This window comes from Dendropsophus ebraccatus, chromosome 8 (assembly GCF_027789765.1).
Source record: "Dendropsophus ebraccatus isolate aDenEbr1 chromosome 8, aDenEbr1.pat, whole genome shotgun sequence".
Lineage (NCBI taxonomy): Eukaryota > Metazoa > Chordata > Amphibia > Anura > Hylidae > Dendropsophus > Dendropsophus ebraccatus.
Window position 1 is genome coordinate 109,614,213 of NC_091461.1, and position 27,093 is coordinate 109,641,305.

At 44.4% G+C, this 27,093-nt stretch overlaps 1 protein-coding gene and 1 long non-coding RNA gene across 4 annotated transcripts in view; one reads left to right on the forward strand and one right to left on the reverse strand.

The window, feature by feature from the left end:
• Positions 1-4,208, reverse strand: part of GNG12 (G protein subunit gamma 12) — a 53,009-nt gene extending 48,801 nt beyond the window's left edge. The window contains exon 1 of the mRNA XM_069981414.1: positions 4,029-4,208. The gene's annotated coding sequence lies outside the window, so the exon portion shown is untranslated. The remainder of the gene's footprint in view (positions 1-4,028) is intronic.
• On the forward strand, positions 4,036-27,093 carry LOC138799791 (uncharacterized). Of its 3 annotated transcripts, XR_011364312.1 has the most exons (5): positions 4,036-4,200; positions 11,749-11,907; positions 14,911-15,049; positions 15,205-15,342; positions 26,359-27,093. It is a non-coding gene; the product is annotated as an uncharacterized lncRNA (long non-coding RNA). The 3 variants fall into 3 exon arrangements; XR_011364310.1 differs by having other exon boundaries at positions 14,911-15,342; XR_011364311.1 differs by lacking the exon at positions 4,036-4,200 and adding an exon at positions 4,211-4,279 and having other exon boundaries at positions 14,911-15,342.

Consider the following 27,093-nt stretch of genomic DNA (forward strand, 5'->3'; position numbering starts at 1 on the left):
TGGGCGCTCACACTGGTCCCATTATCCTTCCATTGCCCACACTCTGCCCTTGAAGAACGCGGCGCAGACGGTGGGATAAGCTGGAGGGTGGGCAGCGATGGAGGAAGCAGCATGGAATTAAGATGGCCTAGAATCTCAGTGAGCACGCTAATACTTTTCACTTTTCATTTCCCTTTCTGACAGCCTGTGGCAAGCTTTTAATCGCAGCGTCCACGTCAACGCCAGGGGAAGAAGGTTACAGCTATATTTCTATTGTAAAGACACAGCGCACAACGTGTTAGATGAAAAGTCCAGTTATTTATTACGGGATTGGGGGTCTCATCTGGTAAGTATAGGGACTGTAGGAACCAAGACCGACCCCCACAATCACTAAGTGCTCGATTGAGTACTGTGCCCATTCGTGTCCGTTGTACGGATTCACAGACAGTCCATTCTTTGGGAGTCCTTTTTCTTGTTCTGCACTGTACCTGCTATTACAGAGTGATCAGCAGTACCAAGCACAGCCACTACTAGATGTACGGCGCTGTTCCAGGTAAACGAAGGCCGAAAAGCCTGATTTCAAACAATTCGGTGCAGCATTTTAGACCCATACTAAAATATGGTTCATAGAGGACTGAAATGACGCAGTTTTGTTGTGAACTTTCACAATGACCCTAAGGGCTCGTTCCCACTGAGGAAAGGTAGCGGAATTCCGCGACGGAATTGTCCGCCGCGGAATGCCGTTAGCCTCCCGCTCATAATGGGAGTCTATGGGAGGCGCGCGCTCCTGCCCTGTCCGCGCTGAAGAATGAACATGTTCATTCTTCAGCGCGGACAGGACAGGAGCGCGCGCCTCCCATAGAGTCCCATTATGAGCGGGAGGCTAACGGCATTCCGCGGCGGACAATTCCGTCGCGGAATTCCGCTACCTTTGCTCAGTGGGAACGGAGCCTTAATAGGGAAGTCAAAACCTGCACTGTAGTCCTCTGCGAAAGCATCCTTAACCCCTTCCTGCCTCTCAAGGTCCTTGTCTTCTTCCTCAGAAAGGTGTTTTATTCCCGCTTTAACGGCGTCAACGAGACCTGGAATGAGAGCCGCGATGCACCAGTAAATCTGTTTTGACGGCTGTTTGATTAAAGCGATCTGTAATTGGTTTAATATGTGCGACGTGGATTTCAGAAGTCACGTCAACTGCATGCTAATCCCGCTGTAAATAAATCCCGGAGAATTCACATCAACGACTCGGAAAACTGGATTAATTATAAAGGGGGGGGGGGGGTTTGCGGCAGATGCGTCGCTGGGACCAGATGTCAGTGTGAGGATTAATGGACAGCTACGGGTTGGTTACTGCATAGGCTTCCAGTGGTGCCCGAACTGCCGCCCTCCAGCTGTAACAAAACTACAACTCCCAACATGCATCGCCCCGTTCTATGCCCCAGAACCATGTCCTTCAACGTGCGGCTCTCTAGCTCTTGCAAAACTACAACTCCCAGCATGCATCACCCCATTCTATCCCCCAGAACCATGCCCTCCAACCTACGGCTCTCCAGCTATTGCAAAACTACAACTCCCAGCATGCATCACCCCATTCTATCCCCCAGAACCATGCCCTCCAACCTACGGCTCTCCAGCTATTGCAAAACTACAACTCCCAGCATGCATCACCCCATTCTATCCCCCAGAACCATGCCCTCCAACCTACAGCTCTCCAGCTATTGCAAAACTACAACCCCCAGCATGCAGCATGCTGGGGGTTGTGGTTTTGCAACCCTCTTTTTAACCTGTCATCACTTGTGAAACTTCAGGACTTTGCGGACATGCGCTCTCCCCTGACGTCTCGGTAATCACAACACTCAAGGTTAGAGCCTCACCAAGGAAGCGGCAACCTTCACTACAAGACAGGGTGAAGGAAAGCGAGATAATGACGCAAACACATGGCGGCAGCGCCCATAGCCTCTTCCAATATCAACTTGGCACAGGGAAGAGAAAGAAAAAAAAAGATAATCATAAATCTCTGCAGGATCAATAGGACACCAATAACGTGCACTGGATAGGGATCTGTTCACACTGAAGCGTCATTTACATCTTCTCATTCTTCATAGGAAGTAAAGGGACGCAGCGCCAGGTCCATTGATCCAATGATCAGAGATGATTAGTAATCCATAGATTATCTAAACACTGGCAAAAAGGGTGCCCCCAGATAGAACTGGATCTACATTACGACTATAAGGCTCCAAAGTGACCTACTGGATTTAAAGCAGCACTATAGCATACAAAGGGATTTACAGTAAAGTTTCTGTTACATGGGATCCACTGCATGACAAATACGAAAAGCCAGTTTTTAGGGATGAATTGTATGACAAGCGCAGGGATTACTATAACATAACGGGGTCTACAGGTTCAAGAATCCATGGGACATATAAGAGAATCTACAGATTTTTGTGTCCACAACATGACAAAGGGATCCATATAAGGGACCTACCATACAAGGAGACCTACTGTATTGTGGGATCCTCTACATAACATACAAGGAGATCTACTGTATTGTGGGATCCTCTACATAACATACAAGGAGACCTACCACATCATAGGATCCTCTACATAACATACATCACAACCTACACTATCATGGGATCCACTAGATAACACACACACACACAAGTCAACCTACACTATCATGGGATCCACTAGATAACATACAGCACAACCTACACTATCATGGGATACACTTGATAAAATCCAAGTAGACCTTCACTATCAGACGATCCACTAGATAAGATCCAACTAGACCTTCAGTACCATGGGATCCACTAGATAACATACGAACAGACCTACAGTACAATGGGATCCACTAGATAACTTACACTATCATGGGATCCACTAGATAACATCCAAGGAGACCTACAGTACCATGGGATCCACTAGATAATCTCCAAGTAGACCTTCAGTACCATGGGATCCACTAGATAACATACAAACAGACCTACAGTACCATGGGATCCACTAGATAACATACGAACAGACCTACAGTACAATGGGATCCACTAGATAACTTACAAAGAGACTTACACTATCATGGGATCCACTAGATAACATCCAAGGAGACCTACAGTACCATGGGATCCACTAGATAATCTCCAAGTAGACCTTCAGTACCATGGGATCCACTAGATAACATACAAACAGACCTACAGTACCATGGGATCCACTAGATAACATACGAACAGACCTACAGTACAATGGGATCCACTAGATAACTTACAAAGAGACTTACACTATCATGGGATCCACTAGATAACATCCAAGGAGACCTACAGTACCATGGGATCCACTAGATAACATACAAACAGACCTAGAGTACCATGGGATCCACTAGATAACATACAAGGAGACCTAGAGTACCATGGGATCCACTAGATAACATCCAAGGAGACCTAGAGTACCATGGGATCCACTAGATAACATACAAACAGACCTACAGTACCACGGGATCCACTAGATAACATACAAGGAGACCTTCAGTACCATGGGATCCACTAGATAACATACAAACAGACCTTCAGTACCATGGGATCCACTAGATAACATACAAGGAGAGCTGATCAGATCAGGCTTACAGTGTAGTGGAAAGGAGTGTACAGTGTCCTGACAAGTGACAACTATGGACCGAGACATAGCAGGGGATCTACAGTGTACAAGGTAATCCAGTAAATCTACTGCAGAAGGAAAGTGGATCTCCTGAGTGATCTGCTGTGTGATGGGAGGCAGCGCATGGGGTAATCCATCTGATCCAAAGACCCACTCCTCCCCAGTGACTCCGCTGTGATTTATAGGATCAGGAGGGATCCGCTCACACAGGTGATCCCGCCAGTAACAGGTAATCCCGCTGGATCCGGTAACAGAGCGGAGAGCCGGCGTGCGAGCACTGACAGCGTCTGACTCCCTGACACCTGAGCGGAATCCTCCAACTCCGAGCCGGGATCCAGCGAGTGACAGAGCGGCGCACAAGTGTCCCGGGGCCGGGACCGACTGCTCCCCACTGCCCTTACCTCAGCCTGAGCTCCTCCCGGTGACTCCGAGCCGCCGCCCGCTGCCTGGCTCGGTGTCTCTCCGCTGACCTCTCACCCGGCCGCGCCTCGGTCTCACTCCGCGGTTGCTAAGGCAGTGAATGCTCGGGAATGCTGGGAAGGATCGTGACGTCAGGAGGAGCCTCCCGTTAGGGTACGCCTACTGCGCCTCCGCCCCGCCCACATGAGGGCGTGGCCTCCCCAAAGAGGCGGAGGGGAAAAGAGGGGAGGAGGTGAGGGGACCAGGAGGGACGGGAGCACGGAGACCGCAGGGGGGACGGAAGTCACAGGACACAACGGCAGCAGTGATTTATTCCGTACTCAGGAAAGCTGCGCTGTGACTGGTTGCTATGGACAATACAGTTAATGCAGTGTAGCTGGTTGCTATGGGCAGCTTTCACCCTGGTTACTATGAGCAGTAAAGACAGTTGATGCATTGTGGTTGCTATGGGCAAGGAAGAGAATTGCACTGTGGTTGCTATGGGCATTAAAGAGTCACACTATGGTTGCTACGGGCAACAGAATAGTTGACTACTTGCTATTGGAAACAAATACAACTTTACTTTTAGGACCTATGTACAGGGTGACAAAAATTACTGTGGTTTTAAACACAAAATAACCGCACACATAGGGGGAGATTTATTAAACATGGTGTAAAGTGAAACTAAGTTGCCCCTAGCAACCAATCAGATTCCACCTTTCATTTTCCAAAGAGTCTGTGAGGAATGAAAGGTGGAATCTGATTGGTTGCTAGGGGCAACTGAGCCAGTTTCCCTTTACACCATGTATGATAAATCTCCTCCAATGTTCCTACTCCACATCCCGGCAACCAGAAGCCGTTTCCTCATGGATTGATTCAAAAATGTTTGAAGAAAATTTGCATTTTATTGCAATTTTTTTAACTTTCTCATTGAAGTCAATGGATAAAATCCCTGATACCCCCGCATTGTTACTGCAGAGGTGATTGATGTACTGCGGATCTGAGATGTGCGCAGTAGAGATGAGCGAAACCTCAAGCACGCTCAGCTTCGTACAAACCTGAATTTGATTACCGGTAGCGGAAGAAGTTGGATACAGCCCTAAGACTGCCGGGAAAATATGGATATGGCCTATGGCTGTATCCATGACTTCCAGGACTCCCTGGGGCTGTATCCAACTTCTTCAACCACCGGATAATCAAATACAGATCGGATTATCGGATTCTGATAATTTTTTTGATCATTTATAAAAATTTGCTGTGACATGTGACATTCTGTTCTGGCTCCTTCCATTTTTCTTAATCATATTTGAGATGTTTCTGCGTCCTGACCTGAGTCACCTGTGGTAAATTCAGCTGATTGGACGGGATCTGGAGAGACTCCGCCCCTGTCTATATAAGGGCCCATAGCTGGCAATTCATATCATGAGGAGGAAAGAATTGCCTGTAGAGCTCAGAGACAGAATCACTGGAATCTGGAAACATTTATGATTGAACATTCTAAATGTATGTAAGAACAATCATATGGCATCTGTAGGATAAATGGAGCCCTATAGATACATTTTACTTATACGTCCCAGCATATATACCAGGTGTAGAGCTCAGGTAGAGTGTGCCGGAAGCCATGCGTCTACACACAGGGGCCACACCTGATCGAAATAATAGGATAAAAATGTGAAAATCTCAATTGTGCCGATTGACCCTAAAGCTTTTGACATTGAAATTTCACACATCAAAAAGAGCATTGTACCCGGGGCCGTGTCAAGGTGATCAAGAATCCAGACAAGAGTTAAACAACTGGTTCACTGTCCAGTTTGGCCACAAACAAGGGAATCCTGGATTGGATGAAACACAAGTATTTGCCCCTGGAGCGGCACTGGATTACTTCCAGCGTCACGCGGTCGCGCAGTATGAACTCCAGGTGCGGACCGATTGCCTTTTCACATCATTTCTCCTGTTGATTCTATCAGGATTGTTTATCGAGCCTCAAAGGTTGTCTGAGCCAACGAGTGAAGGAAATGGCAGATATAATGACATCTTAAGTATCCAGCGAGGAAGGTCATGGTGCGTTTACACGGAACGATTATTGTTCGAATTTTCACAACAACGATCGCATTTGATCGATAATCGTACGTGTAAATGCAGCGAACGATCAAGTGACGAGCAAGAAATCATTCATTGTGATCTTTCAACATGTTCTCAAGTCGTCGTTGGTCGTTCGCTAAAAATTCGCAGATCGCTTTGTGTAAACAGTCTTTCACTGATTCACCCTATGTGTGAGATGGGCTTAAGCGATCGCAAAAACGATCGCAAAAACGATTTTTCTAACTGTTTTCTAACGATTTATTCGTCTAAACCCTGATCGTTATACAAAACAAATCGTTGCTTCAAAATCGTTAAACGATCGATTGGGTGAATTATCGCTCCGTGTAAACGTAGCATCAGGGTAGTTGTTGATGATCATTGATGATTGGCTTTGATCATTGTCATGTTATCAATGGGGTATATTGGCACACGTTGGAGTTTCATTGCGTTTATGCAGTTAGACGCGGCTGGAAGGAAATTAAATGATAGATTACTGCAATGAAATAATCAGTTACTGGAATGATGCATTCACATACTGCAAGTGTGAACACAGCCTAAGGGCCATATTACACAGCCCGATGCCTAGTGCAAAAGTGAGGGCCGATCTGCTACTGATATATACCGTGTTTCCCCGAAAACAAGACATACTCCTAAAATAAGACACCCCAACTAGTGTACCTACTAGCCTAAAGTAAGGCATCCCCCGAAAATGAGGCACCCCCACCCTAAACTAAGCCACTTTCCAAAAGTAAGGCCCTCTGCTGCCCCCTAGGACTCACCCAATCCCCTTGCGGACTGGGGACGTTGGAAGGAGGGGGCAGAGAAATAACATCCCCCAAAAATAAGACATAGTAACTCTTTGGACGAAAAAAAATGATCTAAGGCCGTGTGTTATTTTTGGGAATACACTATGGGGGAGACTTATCAAACATGGTGTAAAGTGAGACTGGCTCAGTCGCCCCTAGCAACCAATCAGATTCCACTTTTCAAACCTCACAGATTCTTTGGAAAATGAGAGGTGGAATCTGATTGGTTGCTAGGGGCAACTGAGCCAGTTCCACTTTACACCATGTTTGATAAATCTCCCCCTAAGTATATATAACTGTAAAATAATAAACTTTATTCTTACCTTTCCACGCTCCCTGTGTCCTCTAGATTCTCCCCACTTCCCGCAGTCGCCGCTCGCACTTCTGAGCCGGTCTCTGCAGTGACTGCAGTCTCTGCTGCTCAGTCAATCATTGGCTGAGGTAGGACAGTTCCCTGGCCAGTGATTGGCTGAGCGGCCTGTCACTGCATAGACCGACTCAGAAGTGCGAGTGGCTGCTGTGGGTAGCGCACAGAAGCTTTAAGGACACCGGGGGAGCCTGTACAGCTATGTATAAAGTTTATTATTTTATATATCTCTCAGCCATTGGCTGGGAATCGCTATAACGCATAGCGATTTTTAAACTAGCTTAAACTACACAATCAGCTGTTGCTCGTTGTCATTAACTGATTGTTGTCTTTATTACACTGAGCCATAATCAGCCAAATCGTAGAATAGGAGCTCTGTGTAGAGGTGGTGCTTGTTGTGGGAGTTGATCCAAGTAAATAGTAAAAAAGTATGCTGGCACTCACCAAAAAACATTATTGCTTGTTTATTAGTGTCACATCAAGCAGGTACAGGTAAACAGGACGTGTTTCGGCCTATGGTCTTCATCAGTTGATGAAGGCCATAGGCCAAACACTTCCTCTTTACCTGTACTTGCTTGATGTGACACTAATAAACAAGCATTAACGTACTTCGGTGAGTGCCGACATATTTCTTTACTATAATCTGACAAATTTTCCTGATTCAGCAGATTATTGCCCCGGGTAATAGCGCCCTAAGGTATATAGGGGGTAATTCATGAAATTTTACCATAAGATGCAATAAACATAGCAGTTTTATACTGATCCATTAATCCAGCATGATATAGATAATATTCATTACATTCATTAAGCAGTTCATTATTTGCGAATGCTATGAACAATACTAGAGGTGGGCATGCACGGCTTTTACTTTATATGTGTGCATGCTCAGCTCGGCTTCCCCCGGTTATTACTTTATATGTGTGCATGCTCAGCTCGGCTTCTCCCGGCTATTACTTTATATGTGTGCATGCTCAGCTCGGCTTCCCCCGGCTATTACTTTATATGTGTGCATGCTCAGCTCAGTTTCCCCCGGCTATTACTTTATATGTGTGCATGCTCAGTTCGCTTCTCCCGGCTATTACTTTATATGTGTGCATGCTTAGCTCCGGCTTCTCCTGGCTATTACTTTATATGTGTGCATGCTCAGCTCGGCTTCCCCTGGCTATTACTTTATATGTGTGCATGCTCAGCTCGGCTTCTCCCAGCTTTTACTTTATATGTGTGCATGCTCAGCTCGGCTTCCCCCGGCTATTACTTTACAGTATATATGTGCATGCCCAGTTCGGCTTCCCCCAGCTATTACTTTATATGTGTGCATGCTCAGCTTGGCTTCCCCTGGCTATTACTTTATATGTGTGCATGCTCAGCTCGGCTTCTCCTGGCTATTACTTTATATATGTGCATGCTCAGCTTGGCTTCCCCCAGCTATTACTTTATATGTGTGCATGCTCAGCTCGGCTTCTCCTGGCTATTACTTTATATATGTGCATGCTCAGCTTGGCTTCCCCCAGCTATTACTTTATATGTGTGCATGCTCAGCTCAGCCTTCCCCCGCTATTACTTTATATGTGTGCATGCTCAGCTTGGCTTCCCCCAGCTATTACTTTATATGTGTGCATGCTCAGCTCAGCTTCCCCCCGCTATTACTTTATATGTGTACATGCTCAGCTTGGCTTCCCCCAGCTATTACTTTATATGTGTGCATGCTCAGCTCAGCTTCCCCCCACTATTACTTTATATGTGTGAATGCTCAGCTCGGCTTCTCCTGGCTATTACTTTATATATGTGCATGCTCAGCTCGGCTTCCCCTGGCTATTACTTTATATGTGTGAATGCTCAGCTCGGCTTCTCCTGGCTATTACTTTATATATGTGCATGCTCAGCTCGGCTTCTCCTGGCTATTACTTTATATGTGTGCATGCTCAGCTCGGCTTCTCCTGGCTATCACTTTATATGTGTGCATGCTCAGCTCCCGCTTCTCCTGGCTATTACTTTATATGTGTGCATGCTCAGCTCGGCTTCTCCTGGCTATTACTTTATATGTGTGCATGCTCAGCTCGGCTTCTCCTGGCTATCACTTTATATGTGTGCATGCTCAGCTCGGCTGCTTCCCCCAGCTATTACTTTATATATGTGCATGCTCAGCTCGGCTTCTCCTGGCTATTTCTTTATATGTGTGCATGCTCAGCTCGGCTTCTCCCAGCTATTACTTTATATGTGTGCATGCTCAGCTCGGCTTCTCCCGGTTATTACTTTATATGTGTGCATGCTCAGCTCAGTTTCCCCCGGCTATTACTTTATATGTGTGCATGCTCAGCTCAGTTTCCCCCGGCTATTACTTTATATGTGTGCATGCTCAGCTCGGCTTCCCCCGGCTATTACTTTATATGTGTGCATGCTCAGCTCGGCTTCCCCCGGCTATTACTTTATATGTGTGCATGCTCAGCTCGGCTTCCTCCAATACACTTAGGGTATGTTCACACACTACAGGGAGTTGCTGTACAACAAATCCGCAGTGTGTGAACAGAATGATAAAGTGGCTCTATACTTTGCACAGACCTTACTTTTTATAAGGAACCCATGACAACCACAGACCGTCCTCCATCATTTATCAGAAATCTATAGGTAAACCTTGTAGTAAGCGTCCAGTTTATCTGCAGCGCCTCCACAGGAGAAGTGAAGCATTGCACAGTGCCTGGGTGATATTGGGTGTGGAGACCAAAATGGTCCCAGAAATTGTCACTGAAACAGTCGTTTCCAGATACGTCTTCACTTTATAGAAGGACTATACATTTTTTTACTTTAGCATTTACATATTACTCCACATTTGCTTCTTCTTTCCAGGCGGCTGAATATCTAAGGTTACCGCTTCATCATCCAGGGGACTAGTTACACATCTGAGACACAAGCTTTTCATTTGACCAGACTGACATTAATAGCATAGATTTTACTTCAGCTCAGTCCTATTGAAGTAGAATTTCTTTGATGCTATAAATATAAAGTCCTCAGAACTAGTAGACTGATATACAGCCGCACCATCCAATAGGTAGTGTAACCTCTGTGATACCATAGGTTATCATAGTCTTCACTATCCTCATCACTCCTGTTCTCGGAAAACACCAGCATCTAAAGGACAAAGTCTATCTATGTATCTATGTATCTGTCTATCTATCTATCTATCTATCTATCTATCTATCTATCTATGTATCTGTCTATCTATCTATCTATCTCCTATCTATCTATCTATCTATCTATCTATCTATCTATCTATCTATCTATCTCCTATCTATCTATCGATCGATCGATCGATCTATCTATCTATCTATCTATCTATCTGACTATCATCTATCTATCTATCTATCTCCTATTTATCTGTCTAGTAAAGGAAAGTGAACGGCATTCCAGGGGTTAACAGTAAAGAAAATTTAAATTCATCATGCAACACTCCATAGATGCAACGTTTCAGTAGCTTCACGCCACCATTTTTAAGCGTATGCTTGAAAATGGTGGCGTATGCTTAAAAATGGTAGCGTAAAGCCACCGAAACGTCACATCTATGGAGTGTTGCATGATAAATTTTGAATAAATCACCGTTTTCTACTCTATTAACCCCTGGAGTGATGTTGACTTTTTTTTATTACTATATTACTATGGTCTGAAGTCAGGACCTAGGCCCGCAGGCACCAGCGCTAACCCACTGAGCAGTGCTGCTTTTTTCCATGTATCTATCATCTATCTATTGATCTATTAATCATCTATCTATCTATCTATCTATCTATCTATCTATCTATCTATCAATCAATCAATCATCTATCTATCAAGCCATCCTGTCTCCCTGAAAATAAGACCCAGTAGAGGTTGTGCTGAATTGCTAAAAGTAAGACCCAGCAAAGTTTTCGTTTGGAAGCATGCCCGCCGAACAGACCAGGGCATACAGTTGTGACTCTTTTTAGCCCTCCGCCATTGTCCCCTACTTACATTGTCTGTTGCAGAGCAGCCGCATGCAGAACATGAAGAACGTCACTTGCCGCCAAAACACCAATGTTTTCTTTGGCGATTGTCACTTGAAAATGTATAGGCAAGGCATCAAGGCCTGTCGCCTGACGCCATCCTTTTTGTCCCCCACCTCCAGATGTAGAGCTGCACACAATCTACTGTTATACCGTCACCTGCCATCATATTGTACGCTGTCCCTGCTGTGCTGTACAAGTGTGCTGTGGTGAGCTCCCCCTGGTGGCTTGAAGCTGACATTTTGTGCATGTGACTTATGAATTATTTTTCATGGAAATATAAGACATCCCCTGAAAATAAGATTAAGTGCATCTTTGGGAGCAAAAATTAATATAAGACACTGTCTTATTTTTGGGGAAACACGGTATCTATCTATTTATCTCGTGGCTTGACTTTCACTTACTGTACTGTAAGCTTTGTGTATACGGGATCCTAACACAACATGTTATTATCTAGATGACTTATGAGGTTATGTCAGATCCAGGAGAGACCTGCCCTCTACCCAGACAGGCAGAACCAGACTTATGTGATCAGCAGCCAAAACAGCACTGTGTTGTTTATAGGTGAGAACAGGTTTCTGCAGCCAGCATTTTCCATATATCGAACGTCTTAAAGGTAAAGTTGTGATAGCAGATTGAAAAAATCTTCTTTATTATGCAAAGACAAATATTCTCATTCCAGGTGCTTTTAACATCAATGTATAGGTTAAATAGCCATACAGGGGGTAGATTTATCAAACATGGTGTACAGTGAAACTGGCTCAGTTGCCCCTAGCAACCAATCAGATTCCACCTTTCATTTTCCAAAGAGTCTGTGTGGAATGAAAGGTGGAATCTGATTGGTTGCTAGGGGCAACTGAGACAGTTTCACTTTACACCATGTTTGATAAATCTCCCCACAGTGTTCAGAAAATATGTTACTTTACTGTTTTGGATCAATTTTTAGTTATTTAGTTTCTCTTAGTTTCCGGCAACCACTACTAAAGGGGTAATGCAGTGAGAGAGAAACAATTCTTTCAAATAAACTGGTGCCAGAGATATACTCATTTACTTCTATTTAAAAATCTCCAATCTTTCAGTACTTATCAGCTGCTGTATGTCCTGCAGGAAGTGGTGTATTCTTTCAAGTCTGACACAGTGCTCTCCGCTGCCACCTTTGTCCGTGACAGGAACTGTCCAGCGCTGGAGAGGATTTTCTATGGGGATTTGCTACTGCCCTGGATAGTTCCTGTTTCGGACAGAGGTGGCAGTAAAGAGCACTGGAAATAATACACTACTTCCTGCAGGGCATACAGCAGCTGATAAGTCCCGGAAGACTGGAGATTTTTAAATAGAAGTAAATTACAAATTTTATGTCACCAGTTGATTTGAAAGAATACATTTTTCGCTGGAGCAACCCTTTAAAACCCAATGGGGGACATGTATGAAAAGGCGTAAATGCCTTTTTTAGGTGCAGATGGGGCAAATCGGCGTAAAAATATTTGCAAACTGTATTTTTGCGAATACTTTTTTCGCATCTGCCCCATCTGCACCACCTTCGCCAGTGGGGCGGAGAGGGGGCGTTACTGGGGGTGCGTGCGCCGCATTTATAATTTTTTCATTGAAAAATTGATAATGAAATCTACGCCAGCTCTAATAAGATGGATTATTCTGTATCTGATCTTACTGAATCTTGTATAGTTTGGCGTGCAGTACTTTTGTAGTGCAATATAACTAATATAACAGCGGCCTCAGATCTGTCACATGACTGACACCGACGGACTCCATTGACTTTTATGGTGTCTGTCATGGTGTTCGGTATCTTACCAGACAAAGAATTGCTGCGCTACGTTGTCCTGTATCTCTGAAACTGCTAATGGAACAAAGCCTCAGACATCTGGACGCTTCCCTATTCTTTCCCTATAGATAGATGTAATTTGATCGGCTTTTACCTAGAGGATTGTAGGAATAGTTATTGTTGTGTGAATTGTATATTTCTTCAGCGTCAGGGAATATTTCATCACGTTGTGCCTGTGCGCTCCACACTAACCATGAAATACTTTTATATCACCATGTTTGGTGAAACGATGCAGAGAAATACAGCAGGAATGACATTTCCTTTCTCTGATTCATGAGCGGGAGATGCATTACCGATCAGACTTACCGTACCAGACACCAGTAACGTATTATTTTGTCTGGCTCCTGGGAATACATTGTTTGTAGAGGACTGGTATAATTATGCCTTAGAAATCATACAACCACCCCCGGCGACTAGTTATAAGCATCATATAAAGCTAATATACAAAGAACAGGTACCACAGAGGTGCAATGTGAAAGGAACTGCGGCTCCGTCCTGTTGGGAGTCCTTGATCTTTTTACTATTGTTGAACTGTTCGGATTCGGCAACGTTCTCCGAATCTGAACACTCGCCATTTGACCCCCGGCGGCTGGAGAAGTTGGATGCCGCCCTAGGGCGGCATCCAACTTCTCCAGCCGCCGGGAGTTAAATGCTGAGTGTTCAGGTTTGGAGAATGTTCCCGAACTCAAACTGCTCAACACTACTTCTTACCTGACATCATGACACAACCCCCGATTTTTTGCAGCTTAGTCTACTCATAATTAGAGATGACCAAACCATCGTACGAACTCGAGCCATCGGTATTTGACTCCCGCAGTCTTCCTGTTCCGTGGGAAAGATGGAGACAGCCCGAGTTCCGCCTGGAAAATAGCAATACAACCTATGGCCCAGGCTGTATCCCTGTTTTCCAGGCGGGACTCGGGCTGTCTCTACCATCCCCACGGAACAGGAAGACTGCGGGAGTCAAATACCGATGGTTCGAGTTCGTACGAACCTGAATATTGGCGCTGTTCGATCATCTCTACTCATAATCATAAGTCACAGGCTACACCTCTTTAGGACAGGGCTACACTGTGATTTTTTTGTAGCGCTACATGATTTTTACCAAGCTGCAGGGCAATGCAGTACATTGAGTCAAATGCTGTCTCTCAAAAGTTAAAGGGTTTGTCCTGGCTTCGAAAAATATGCCTGCTTTCTCCCTGACCCCTCCTGACCACGGTGGTCTGAGGTTGGCAGAAACCATATTGTAAGCGTGAACATTTTGGATTTACTGGTTTAATGTACAGTAAATAAAGATTAAATGGGTACTCCAGCAATTTTTTTCCTTTTAAATTTATACAGATTTGTAATTTACTTCGATTTAAAAATCTCAACTCTTTCATTACTAGGCAGCATACAGCAGGAAGTAGTGTATTCTTTCCAGTCTGACACAGTGCTGCCACCTCTGTCCATGGCTGGAACCATCCAGAGCAGGAGAGGTTTTCTATGATTTTATTTGCTACTGCTCTGGACAGTTCCTGACATGGACAGAGGTGGCAGCAGAGAGCACTGTGTCAGAATGGAAAGAATGTCCTTTCTGCAGGACATACAGCAGATGATAAGTACTGGACGGCTTGTGATTCTCAAATAGAAGTAAGTTACAAATCTGTATAACTTTCTGACACTAGTTGATTTGAATGAAAAAGATTTTCACTAGAGTACCCCTTTGAGCATAAGCATGTACCATATACTGAAAAGTTTTGCAACTAATCTACTTTGTTTCTCCTTCTCATCATTATAAAGATTTCTGCTTGGTGTCAGGGAGTGAGAACTCTCAGCTGTACATCCAGAACCCGGGGACCTGTACAGATCTTATAATTTCTTACAATCTATGAAGCTGAATCACACAGGAAGCCACAGAATATCATTATTCTGAATATTTGTATCTTTTTGCTAAGGAAATACTGATGAGGACGGTTCCGGTGTTCTCTGATTTGTTTGAATATGTTATCAACTGTTTAGTTAAAGAACAGCCCAGTCTCTTCTTTTCAGGAACAATGTTTTCTTAATTCTCTCATAACTGGGGATTTGCAAAAGGAAAATGAAGAATTGCAGAGATAGACCTTAGTGGGAACCTTGTTTTGCGTACAACTTTATCCTAACAGCCTGGACTGGAACAGAACAGTGCCTTTCTTTTAGCAGCTTGACTTAGACTGGGTTCAGAGGCACCAGGAGGTAAAATGTTCTCCTTTCTTGGCTTGAACCTCTCCTAGCAGGATAATTGTAGACTAGGAGTTGGTACTTGTTACTAACTACTGCAGCGATGAACTAATCAAGTGAACAGAACAACATTTGTACCATTGTTAGTAATAGTAGAAATAAATATTGTAGATACTGAAGCACTTGTATGATCGACTAACAGTACAGAACTGCTTGGTACAGCAATATTGCCCTGTTCACTTGAATGGGACAATGCTGCAATACCTCACATCACCACTATCAATAGTATGGCAGCGCAACATTGAAGAGGCTGCAGCAGCTTTTTGCCTCTTCCATCAGTTGATCAGTGAAGTGCCAGGAGTCAGACCATGGCAATACTGTATTAAAGGGGTAGTGCGGTGCTCGACATTTATTCACTAAATAACACACATTACAAAGTTATACAACTAATGGCTCCCTTCCCTGTGTTCCCCCCCACCCCGGAAGTGTGGTGCATTATACTCACCGCATTACTGTTGACCCCGTCCGCCATCTTGGGACAATGATGTAATCTTCAGGAGGCCGGCCAGACCGCTCCGGCACTCCCTCATGCAGGCCCCCCTCTGGCGCGTCATCAGCTGCGATTGGCTGAGCATAGTTATGCTCAGCCAATTGCGGCTGGGCCGCTGATGACGCGCCAGAGGGGGGCCGGCATGAGGGACGTCTGGAGCGGTCTGGCCGGCCTCCTGAAGATTACGTCATTGTGCCAGACTGGGGTCAACAGTAATGCAGTGAGTATAATGCACCACACTTCCGGGGGTGAGGGGGCCATTCACTTGTATAACTTTGTAATGTGTGTTATTTAGTGAATAAATGTCGAGCACCGCTCTACCCCTTTATTGACCTATTCTGAGGATAGGTCATCAATTTATTAAGGCTGAAAGCCCCTTTAACGGACGATGGGCTGATCTCCATTACCCCTGAAGACCGTAACAGTTTTGCAGCTGCTGTGCTACTGTGAATGCGGCATCCTTTATATCTTTACATGGGCACAGTGGTTCATCTGTTCGGATTATTGTGCCCGGTGCTGCAGTATATCTCATGTAGTTGGTTGGGATTAAACTGGATATAAGCACCACAGCCCCTTCTTGGTGCTGATCCAATTGGAGTCTTCAGACGTCCACCAGTGTAGTATTGAAGGCCTCTCCTATGGACAGGTCATCAGCTCTATACAGTATGAGAACCCCTTTAATGTCCACAACTTGGCTTCTTGTCACCACCACAGAGCCATTGTAGTTAGACACCACAATTTTTACGATCTTGTTATTGAACCGGTCACCCAGAAACATTTGCACATTATGGTTCCTGGAAAAGGCCGTCGTAATATTGCAGCTTGTAAAGTCAACCTTGGCGATCGGCATTTGGCTGGTCACACTGTATGAGCCGCAGTAGAGGAGAAGGAAAATTTGAGACGTTGCAATAAGACAAATTGGATCCTTGAAGCGGCACCCACTTAAGAACACAAGCTTAGGCCATGTTCACACATGGTATAACACTGGCCGTTCTGTGGCCTGCCCGGGCCATAGAACGTCCGGTGTTACTGAAGATCATCTGTAGTACCGGCCGTGTGAACTGACATGTCTGTGTGGCTGCTATTTAATGAATAGGGGCTGCAGAAAACTGACATATCAGTTTTTTGGCCGGCCGGATGGAGTCCCAGCTGGAGCATATACTATGGGGGAGATTTATCAAACTGGTGTAAAGTAAAACAGGCTCAGTTGCCCCTAGCAACCAATCAGATTCCACCTTTCATTTTCCATAGAGCCTGTGAGGAATGAGAGGTGGAATCTGATTGGTTGCTAGGGGCAACTGGGCCAGTTTCACTTTACACCATGTTTAAGAAATCTCCCCCTAAGTGTATATGCTCCGTCCGGAATTCCATTCATTCAAATACAACATATGTTTAGCATAAATTACGGCTGTTGTTGCAACAACGGCTGTGATTTATGCTAAACATACGTTGTGTGAACATGGCCTTATAATGGAGGCCTCAGCCTTATGGACCAACAAGCCAATGTGTATGGGGGCCATCCTACTTAAAGGGGTTATCCAGCGCTACAAAAACATGGCCACTTTCCCCCTACTGTTGTCTCCAGTTTGGAGGTTTTGCAGGTTTTGAAACTTAGTTTCATTGAAGTAAATGGAGCTTAATTGCAAACTGCACCTGAACTGGAGACAACAGTAGGGGGAAAAGTGGCCATGTTTTTGTAGTGCTGGATAAACCCTTTAACAGAATATGTCAGGGGAGAGATGGATGGGGCGTATTAGATTTCAATGTGGCATGGATGATACATGAGCGGCATATAAACAACATGATCCCGTAGCAGGCTATTGAATTATACGTCATGCACATTGCTGTCACATTGCGACGTGCCAGTTAAAACAATGTCGTCCCGTAAACCCATCTGGGTTGGATTTCTGGTAGCAGTCATGATAAGTAGCATGACGCAATGCAACATTGGCAATGACTTTTATGAACTGCAATGCGATCTTTGGCCATGTGACCTGTGTTACGACCAAAAAGCGGGTGCTACGCTGACACTGGGACGTTTTATAGCGCTGCAGCTTTTAACTATCGAGCTCCAGCTGCCATCCCATTGGGTTGTATACAATGGATATACAGCGGATACTTTATAGTTAAAAACGGTAAGAAGTCATGGTTAAGCCTCGGCCTAAAGAAACCGTACTTACCTATCATTGTAACTGAACGGCAAAGACTGTTCTCAGAGGCCGTGTATAATGAGAGGAATTATGCAAACAAAGTGGACAGGGAACGCTTTACAAGGATCGATCGATGCTCTTAGAGTAAATGAAATCCAGTCGGGTTATTAGCCTGTTTATCATGAAGCCATATCCAGACCTCAATGAATATCATTCCATTAGTTACATTTGCTGCGTCTCTAAGGACCGGGCTGAAGATCACTTACATAGAGAGGTACAGAGAGCAGGGGATGACGTCTGTCACATGAATCCCCAAACCGACCAAATGAATTCATTGACAGCCATTCTATAAAAAGGAACTATGACAGGATCACATTAATGGGTTTCCGCACGTCTATTGTTTGAGTGGCCCACTGACTTATTAAAAGGGGGGGCTGGAAAGTAATTCATATTACAATAAAGGAAATCTAATTGTACTTTAGAAGTAAAAAAAAAAAATCTGGCACATAATGTACCAACATTAAGAATATACAGGTCTTGTTATGCTTTAGTGCGGTGTCCATCCATCAGCATTGGAAGGTACTTTCATACCAATCTGATATAGATTGATTGTAGAGTTCCTCATTTCCACAACAAAAACTCCTCTCCACTTGTTCCCTATGTGTTGCAATCTTTAAGGGGTACTCCATTTGAAAATATTTTTCTTTCAAATTAACTGGTGTCAGAAAGCTGTACAGATTTGTAAATTACTTCTATTAAAAAATTCAGTACTTATCAGCTGCTGTATGTCCTGCAGAAAGTGGTGTATTCTTTCAAGTCTGACACAGCGCTCTCTGCTGTCACCTCTGTCTATGTCAGGGACTGCTTGCTAAGCTTAGAGCAGGAGAGGTTTTCTATGGGGATTTGCTGCTGCTCCTGACACAGACAGAAGTGGCAGCAGAGAGCACTGTGTAAGAATACCCCACTTTCTGCAGCTGATAAGTACTGGAAGACTTTAGATCTGACACTAATTGATTTGAAATATTTTTTTTCTTGTCCATTTACACAGAAAGATTATCTGACAGATTATCTGCCAAAGATTTAAAGCCAAAGCCAGGAATGGATTTGAAAAGAGGAGAAATCTCAGGCTTTCCTTTATGACCTGATCTCTTTTTATAGTCTGTTTCTGGCTTTGGCTTCAAATCTTTGGCAGATAATCTGTCAGATAATCTTTCTGTGTAATGAACCCTTAAGGCCCTATTCCACGAAACGATTATCGGCCACATTCGGCCATTGCGGACGATAATTGTCCCGTGGAATACGAGGCAACGATCAGCCGACATCGTTCGTGTCAGCTGATTGTTGAAGTCTTTGTCTTTCAACATGTTGAAAGACAAACGACTTATATAGCAGCGATCTGCTGCCGCCGCCCCGTGGAAGAGGAGCGGCGGCAGCAGACCGCCGCTATATCCTATGGGCTGCCCGGACGATCAGCGATCACCCAGGCAGCCCCCCCGCAGCTTGCCCCGGCCCTCCCTGGACTCACCTGCTCGCTGCTGCCACGTGGAATAGCGCCAGCAGCGAGTGGGGAACGAGGAGCAAACGAGCGCTGACAGCGCTTGTTTGCTCCTCAGAGTCGGGCCGTGGAATATTAGGTGTTTAGGCCTTTAGGTGCTGCGGTTGTTAACGATGTTCTGCAGCAGCTGAGACAAGTCCATTACACAGTATATTGTACCCTCTTGTCTTTCGCTCCCTGACAATATCTAGATTCAGACGGATCTCTGAGGCTTCCTATCTGGGCCTGGGAGATGTATTTGCCCCCAGACAGACATTTAATGTGTAATAAATAGCTAACATATATGCTGGTAATGGAGGTGCCCGGGGCCATGTAAGTAGCCTCTTTTAGGCTTGTGGCTATGAGGAACTCTCTTCTCATTGGCTGTGACACAGAGAGAAAACATACTGGGCGCCTCATTGTTTTATTCAATAAAGCAATGGCCATGGGGGTCCTGGTTACGACATCATAAATGCCGCGCTCGATGCTAAAAGTGTTTTATTTTTACCGTCTGCCATGGCTGAGGTCAATTGAAAAGTAAATCAAATTGCATGTATACCTCAAGGGCAAAGTCAGTGTCATTGTAACATTAGTAATCCGGAGGACGGCTCTTCCGTGGAAGCGGTTCACGTCAAAGCGAATAAAAGGAGAACACGAAATATTCTCAAGGCTGCGTGTTAAAAGAATAACATACAAACTGCAGAGAAGTCGTGGTGAGGTTAAAAGGGTCGAAGGCAAAAGGCTGATATTCCAGAAATAACGTCCCTATGACATGTAATCCATTGTGTCGTCTCTATGTGGATACACTGATAGAACTGAATTCAGCCAATTCTTAGTAATAGCTATTCATGGGAAGGTATTATGGTCACTATTTATAGCCTGGTTATGTGAACCTGACATGTCATGGATGGGTCAAGGTATCTCAGCGCATGATCAAGTGCATAGAAAATTATTTGCACGGCTCTGCTGCAGATATACCGTAGGTTGTCATATAGTCACTTCTATCAGCATTAGAGATGAGCGTGACTCGAATGCTCGAATAGGATCGCTCAGCTTTGAATACCGATGACTGATGAAGTTAGATGCAGCCCTAGGGGCGTCCTGGAAAATATGGATGTGGCCTATGGCCCAGACTCCCCAGGGCTGCATCCAACTTCTTCAGCCACCGGTATTCATATGCTGAGTGATCTGGTTTGTGCATGCCTGAGTCACGCGTATCTCTAGTCAGCATAGACTATAGCTTTGACCATGAGACTACCATTTCACACACAATCATGGTGGCTATCTCATACATATGTTTGACTTGTAACTTTTTAGCATATGCTTAGTAAGGGTAGCTTCACACGTATCAAATCCGCAGTGGATTTTACGCTGCGAGTTTGCAGCAAAATCCGCTTCGGATTGTGGTAGTGTAAAGTTCAATGGGGTTACATACCCGCAGCAGAATTTTCATTTTGCTGTAAGTATGTAACCCGACCCGTTTAACCCCCCCCCCCCCCCGCCGCCAGCCGCCCGGAGCATGCATTACCTGCTCGGTGCCGCGGCAGGCTTCCATCAGTCCCCATCAGCCAATCCGTGCTGCCTGTGCACTGATTGGCTGATGGGGACCGGCGGCAGCCACGGCGCTGAGCAGGTAATGTATGCTCCGGACCGCGCGGGGGGGGGGGGATGGGGTGGTTAAAAGGGCCGGGTTACATACTTACAGCGAAATGAAAACAGGGTTTTTGTTACATTACAAATAAAAAAAATTTATAAAAAATGATCAAAACATATCAATGGTATTAAAAAATTATGGCGCAAAAAATTATATCCCATACACCCCCGTAGGTGAAAAAAATAAAACCCTTATCACAAGTCACAGTCACAATAGGACCATTTTAATAATAATTATTTACCTAAAAAGTAGAAAATCTGTGATAGATAGATAGATAGATAGATAGATAGATAGATAGATAGATAGATAGATAGATAGATAGATATGAGATAGATAGATAGATAGATAGGAGATAGATAGGAGATAGATAGGAGATAGATAGGAGATAGATAGATAGATAGATAGATAGATGTGCATTGTCTGAAGCTGTTGCCTACCAATCCTGTGATAAATCGCTACAGACAATATGCAGATCATGTAAGCAGTTAAAAACCACATAGAAAAAAAAATTCAGACAATGCATGTGGCCGAAACCATGTGTCCATTTCTTCCCCAGTAGCCGGGAGGGGGCCCATTGGAAAGTTTGCTATGGGGCCCAGCCATTTCTAGTTACGCCCCTGGCTAGAGCTCTAAGAAGGCGAGGAAGAAAAAACTAAAAAAATTTAAATTGGTGCAGTCCTTAGGCTGGGTCATAAGGGGTTAAATACTGTATAGTGTTGAAACTTTTTCAATAGAAAGTTCTACCCAAAGTCATAGAGATTTTTAATAGCAAATAATGAAATAATCCGTTTCTCCATATAATATTTGTCACGGCATTTGCTTCATTGTTTCCGGATAACTATTATCCATTAACCCGACTCATGGACAGACTAGGATTTGCTTTGACTTATTAATAGCGTAACACTTAAATGACCTTTAATTAGTATGCTGCATATATGCAAATGTGAACACGTCCCACATCCTGCAATCAGCAAATCACTGTCATTACCGACCTCCCAGCCCTTCTATTAGGGGCAGCGGATATATCCAGCTAAGTCTTTCCAGAATGATTCATGCCACAGAAAACAGAGGACATGTCCGCAGTAGGACGATAATAATCCTTCATTAAATACGCAGCTTTATTGATTTCTTTAGAAAGTGAAGCAGCAGTCCCCATTGAATCACACTGTTTAAAATTTCTTATTGTTCAACATGTTAAAAAAAAAAACAACCTTTTATACATACAGTAGGGAATATAATTTAGATTAAATCCCTGATGGACACAAAACCATTTGGTTCCTGATATTAGATCAGAAATTCATTTATCACTGTTTGGGAGAGATTTATCTGACAGATTTTTGAAGCCAAAGCCAGGAATGGATTTGAAAAGAGGATAGATCCCAGTCTTTGCTTGATAACCTGTTCTCTCTTTCTAGTCTGCTCCTGGCTTTGGCATCAAAGATCTGTCAGATAAATCTCTCTGTATAAACGCACCATTGGGCTTTGTTCACACAACATATATTTTCGTAAAAGTACGGCCGTTGCTTATATACATTGCTTAGTCTTCTATGGAATCCTGGCTGGAGCGTATACATATAGTATAAGCTCCGTCCAGGATCTCTCGCAGCACCGTAGAAAACTGACATGTCAGTTTTCTGTGGCCACTATTCAGAAAACCCTGTCAGTGCACACTACGGAGCGAGCATAGTGTGCTGTGGGGAGTTCAGATGCAGGCGTGCATGGATGCGCCCGCATCAGAACTCTGCGGCTGCAAAGATCATCCTGCAGTACCGGCCGGGATTATCTTTTCAGAGACCGGCTGTTCCGTGACCCGACCGGGTCAGGGAACGGACGGTTTCATACGTAGTCTGCACATGGCCTTAGGGCCCTATTCCACGGGACGATTATCATTCAGATTATCGTTAAGTCGTTCGAATCTAAGCGATAATCGTTCGGTTGAATAGCAGTTAACGATTACCGACCAAATGAGAAATCATTGATCGCTTAATAAGACCTGAACCTATTTTTATCGTTGCTCGTTCGCAAATTGTTTGCATTGAATAAGATGTCGTTCGCAATAGTGATGAATGCAATAGCGACGACAAGACGACCGCAAGAACAATCATAAGTTACGATTATCGTTCCATGTAAATGGGTGAACGATTTCAGGTCTTTCGCAATAACGGTCGTTTAAGATCGTTTATCGTTAACGATTATGCGAACGATAATCTTCCCGTGGAATAGGGCCCTTAGGGTCCATTTATACAGAAAGATTATCTGACAGATTATCTGCTGAATTAGAAAAGAGGAGAAACCTCAGGCTTTCCTTTATGACCTCTTCCCTGTTTATAGTCTGTTTCTGGCTTTGGCTTCAAATCTTTGGCAGATAATCTGTCAGATAATCTTTCTGTGTAAATGGACCCTTATTGATAAATGTGCTGAGAGGGTAGAAGGGAGAGGACTCTCTCAGTGACCTCTCTGTGACCAGGTGTCTACCCAGGAGAACTCAAAGAGAGAACATAATTGCCAGGGGGAACTTGAATAGAAGAAGGGAAGGTGACGGCCAAAGATTGCGGAGAAAGAGAAGTGAGGAGGACTCTCTCAGTGCCCATGTGGCTGCCAGGGAAAGCTGAGAGAAAAAGAGAATGAAGACCCAGTGTCTTCTAGGGAGTTCTCAGGGATTGGAAGAGAGAGGACTCTCTCAGCGCCAATGACCACCAACAAGTGCTCAAACAATGGGACCCTCTTAGGGCTCTATTACACGGAACGATTTTAGTGTGAAAAATCAATATATCATTAGAATTTAAAGGGAACCAATCAGCTCAATTGGGCTGACATGGTTCCCTGGAGCACTGAGCAGCCCACGGCACTTACCTACCGCAGCAGCAGCAGAAGCTGTATACCGGAGAAAGAGAGGTCCTTGTCTATTCACCACTCTCTGACTGTCAATTAATTTAAAGGGAAGAGCTGATTGGTTCCCTTTAAACAAAAATAGTTCTGTGTGTATGCGGGCAACGATGGAAAAATGGTTTGCGTGTCGTTGATGGCATCTTATAAGCGGACTTAAAATAATTGTTAAGCGTTTGGTAATGATTCGCTAAATATTCGTCAATCTTTTGTGTATGTACACATCGTTTCTTTTCCTTGGCTGGGATCAGAAGGAATAAACAATCTTGGAAACGATTGTAACTAACGACTAGAGTTCTGTGGGTTAGGGCCCTATTCCAACGGACGATTACCATTCGCATAATCGTTAACGATTAACGATCTTAAACGACCGCTATTGCGAAAGACCTAAAACCGTTCACTCATTTCCATGGAACGATAATCGTTACCTATGATCGTATTTGCGATTGTTTTTTTCTTCGCTATTTCTTTGCTATTGCGTTCGTATCTACTGCGAACGACCAAACAACGTCTTATTCAATGCGAACATTTTGCGAACGAGCAACGATTACTGTCTTATAAAGCGATCAACGATTACTCGTTCGGTCGTTAATCGTTAACTGCATTTCAACCGAACCATTATCGTTTAGATTCCAGCGATTTAACGATAATCTGAACGATAATCGTCCGATGGAATGGGGCCCTTATGGTGAACAGTTTCAGGTTGTTCCCCAAAATGCTTGTTTGCGGTATTTTGGTAATCGTCGAAAACCAAAATCTCTTTGTCTAATAGGACCCTTAGTTAGCAGGTGTCTGTCAGGGAGAGATGAGGGACAGACCTGTGACTAAACAGGTGAGTGCCCAAGAGAGCTGAGAGAGAGGAAGGAGGAGTACTCTCCAAGGGACCAGGTAACTGTCAGGGAGAGCTAAGGATGAGGGACGACACCAGGGATTGCTGTAAGACCCTCTTAGTGACCAAGTGGCCGCCAGGAAGATGAAGAACTACCAGGTAAAATTGACGGAGGGGACGGACCCTCTCAGTGATGAGGTAAATGTCAGGTAGCGCTAAGGGTACGGGAGGCTGCCAGGGAGAGCTGAGGGAGGGGTCCAACCTTCTCTGTGACCAGGTAACTGCCAGGGAGAGTTGAGGGCGAAGGACCCTTCTGTAGACTATATGGCTTTTGAGGAGAATTGAGAGAGGGAGGAGAGAGAGGACCTTTTTAGTAACCAGGTGTCTGTGAGGGAGTTAAGAGAGCACCCTCTTAAAGGGGTTGTCCAGTGAAAATCTTTTTCTGTCAAATCAACTGGTGTCAGAAAGTTATATAGATTTGTCATTTACTTCTATTAAAAAATCTCAAGTCTTCCCTTACTTATCAGCTGCTATATGTCATGCAGGAAATGTTGTTTTATTTTCAGTGTGACACAGTGCTCTCTGCTGACATCTCTGGCCGAGACAGGAACTGTCCAGAGCAGGAGAAAACCGAGACCGAGTTCCTGTCTCACCCAGAGATGTCAGCAGAGAGCACTGTGTCAGACTGAAAATAAAACAACATTTCCTGCAGGACATACAGCAGCTAATAAGTATGGGAAGACTTGAGATTTGTGTTGTATAAATTGTTGCAATTTACATTTACGTTGTATGTGAATGAATGGAATCTCGGCCAGAGCGTATACACATAGTAGAAGACATGTCAGTTCACAGAATGAAGGGTGCAGCTCCGGCCGGGTGCGCCCGCATCCGAATTAACCAGAAGTGAAGATCATCCGGCCACTACTGCAGTACCAGCAGTACTGGCTGTTCTGTGACCTGGCCGGGTCACAGAACGGCACGATGTGTGAACATGGCCTTAAAGTGTTATGGGAGGGATTGGGTATAATGTACAATCCACTTGCAATGAGCAGTCAGGTATAAAATCCATATTATTAGGTCATTTTACTGACTGTTGATCCATACAATGATTGTGTGTGGTGTGACAGAGGACGCTTCCTTTACTTAGTCCCAAGGCCAGCACAGAGGTTGTGTTGATTCCCTGACCTATGACCTATGGCCGGACTCTGCATCACTCCAGCTGTGACATACTGAATCCAGAAATAATGAGACTATAGCTTAGGACAAGGAGGCTGCGCACCACATGGGTCTCGGAGACTTTACTTTAAGTGCTTCTATTTGACACATCCTCAAATTAACAGAGTGTTTGTCCCCCGGGCCTCACACAAGACTAACAACGTGGACATCTCATGCTTAATAGATTTTATTTTGTTTCTTATGTATTTTTAGATCTTGGAGGGAGCGATCTGGAGCGTTTGTGCATTTGAGATGCCACATCTGTAGTCAGATCATTGAGTGGCTGAAAAAAAAAACTAATTCCAGCACAAAACAGGCAATTACCGCCATAATTGAAAGTAAATCAGCGGCCGCACAAATGGATTACGGCATTGAGGACTGCGCTTCAAATATGAGCAAATTATATTCTGTCCGTCCAGCTCTCAGCGAACACGGGGTCTAGAGCGAGAAGAAGACTGCTACACCTGAGTCCTCCAGCTGGGTCACCCATGTTCCATCTCCAGAACGCAGAAGGCATTCTATTATGAAGCTGCAAGCTATGCAGAGACATTTTGTTTTTCAAATGCTTAAAGGGAGCGTTTAAAGGGGTCAACAACTCTATAACTAGGTCCCATATTCAGGACTCTCATCTACTGAGTGGAGAGCAACTCTGGAGGACCCAGCACATCTGTGCATCATATAGAACGGTGTAATGCTTCATGTCACCTGTGGTGGTGCTGTAGGCAAATCAAGCACTTGCTGCCTGATCCCTGCAGAGTTGAGCCAATCACTGGGGTTTCTCAGGCTCAGGACCATTTATATGGTGAAGTCACTTTGTTCAAGAGGGAGAGCAGGTTACATGATTAAAACTGCCCCTTTTGCCCCTGGATGTGGAAATATACCTGTATACTCTGTATACCACAATCTTTTTGAAGGCTGGGCGAGTACCGAGCAATTTGAGAATTAACT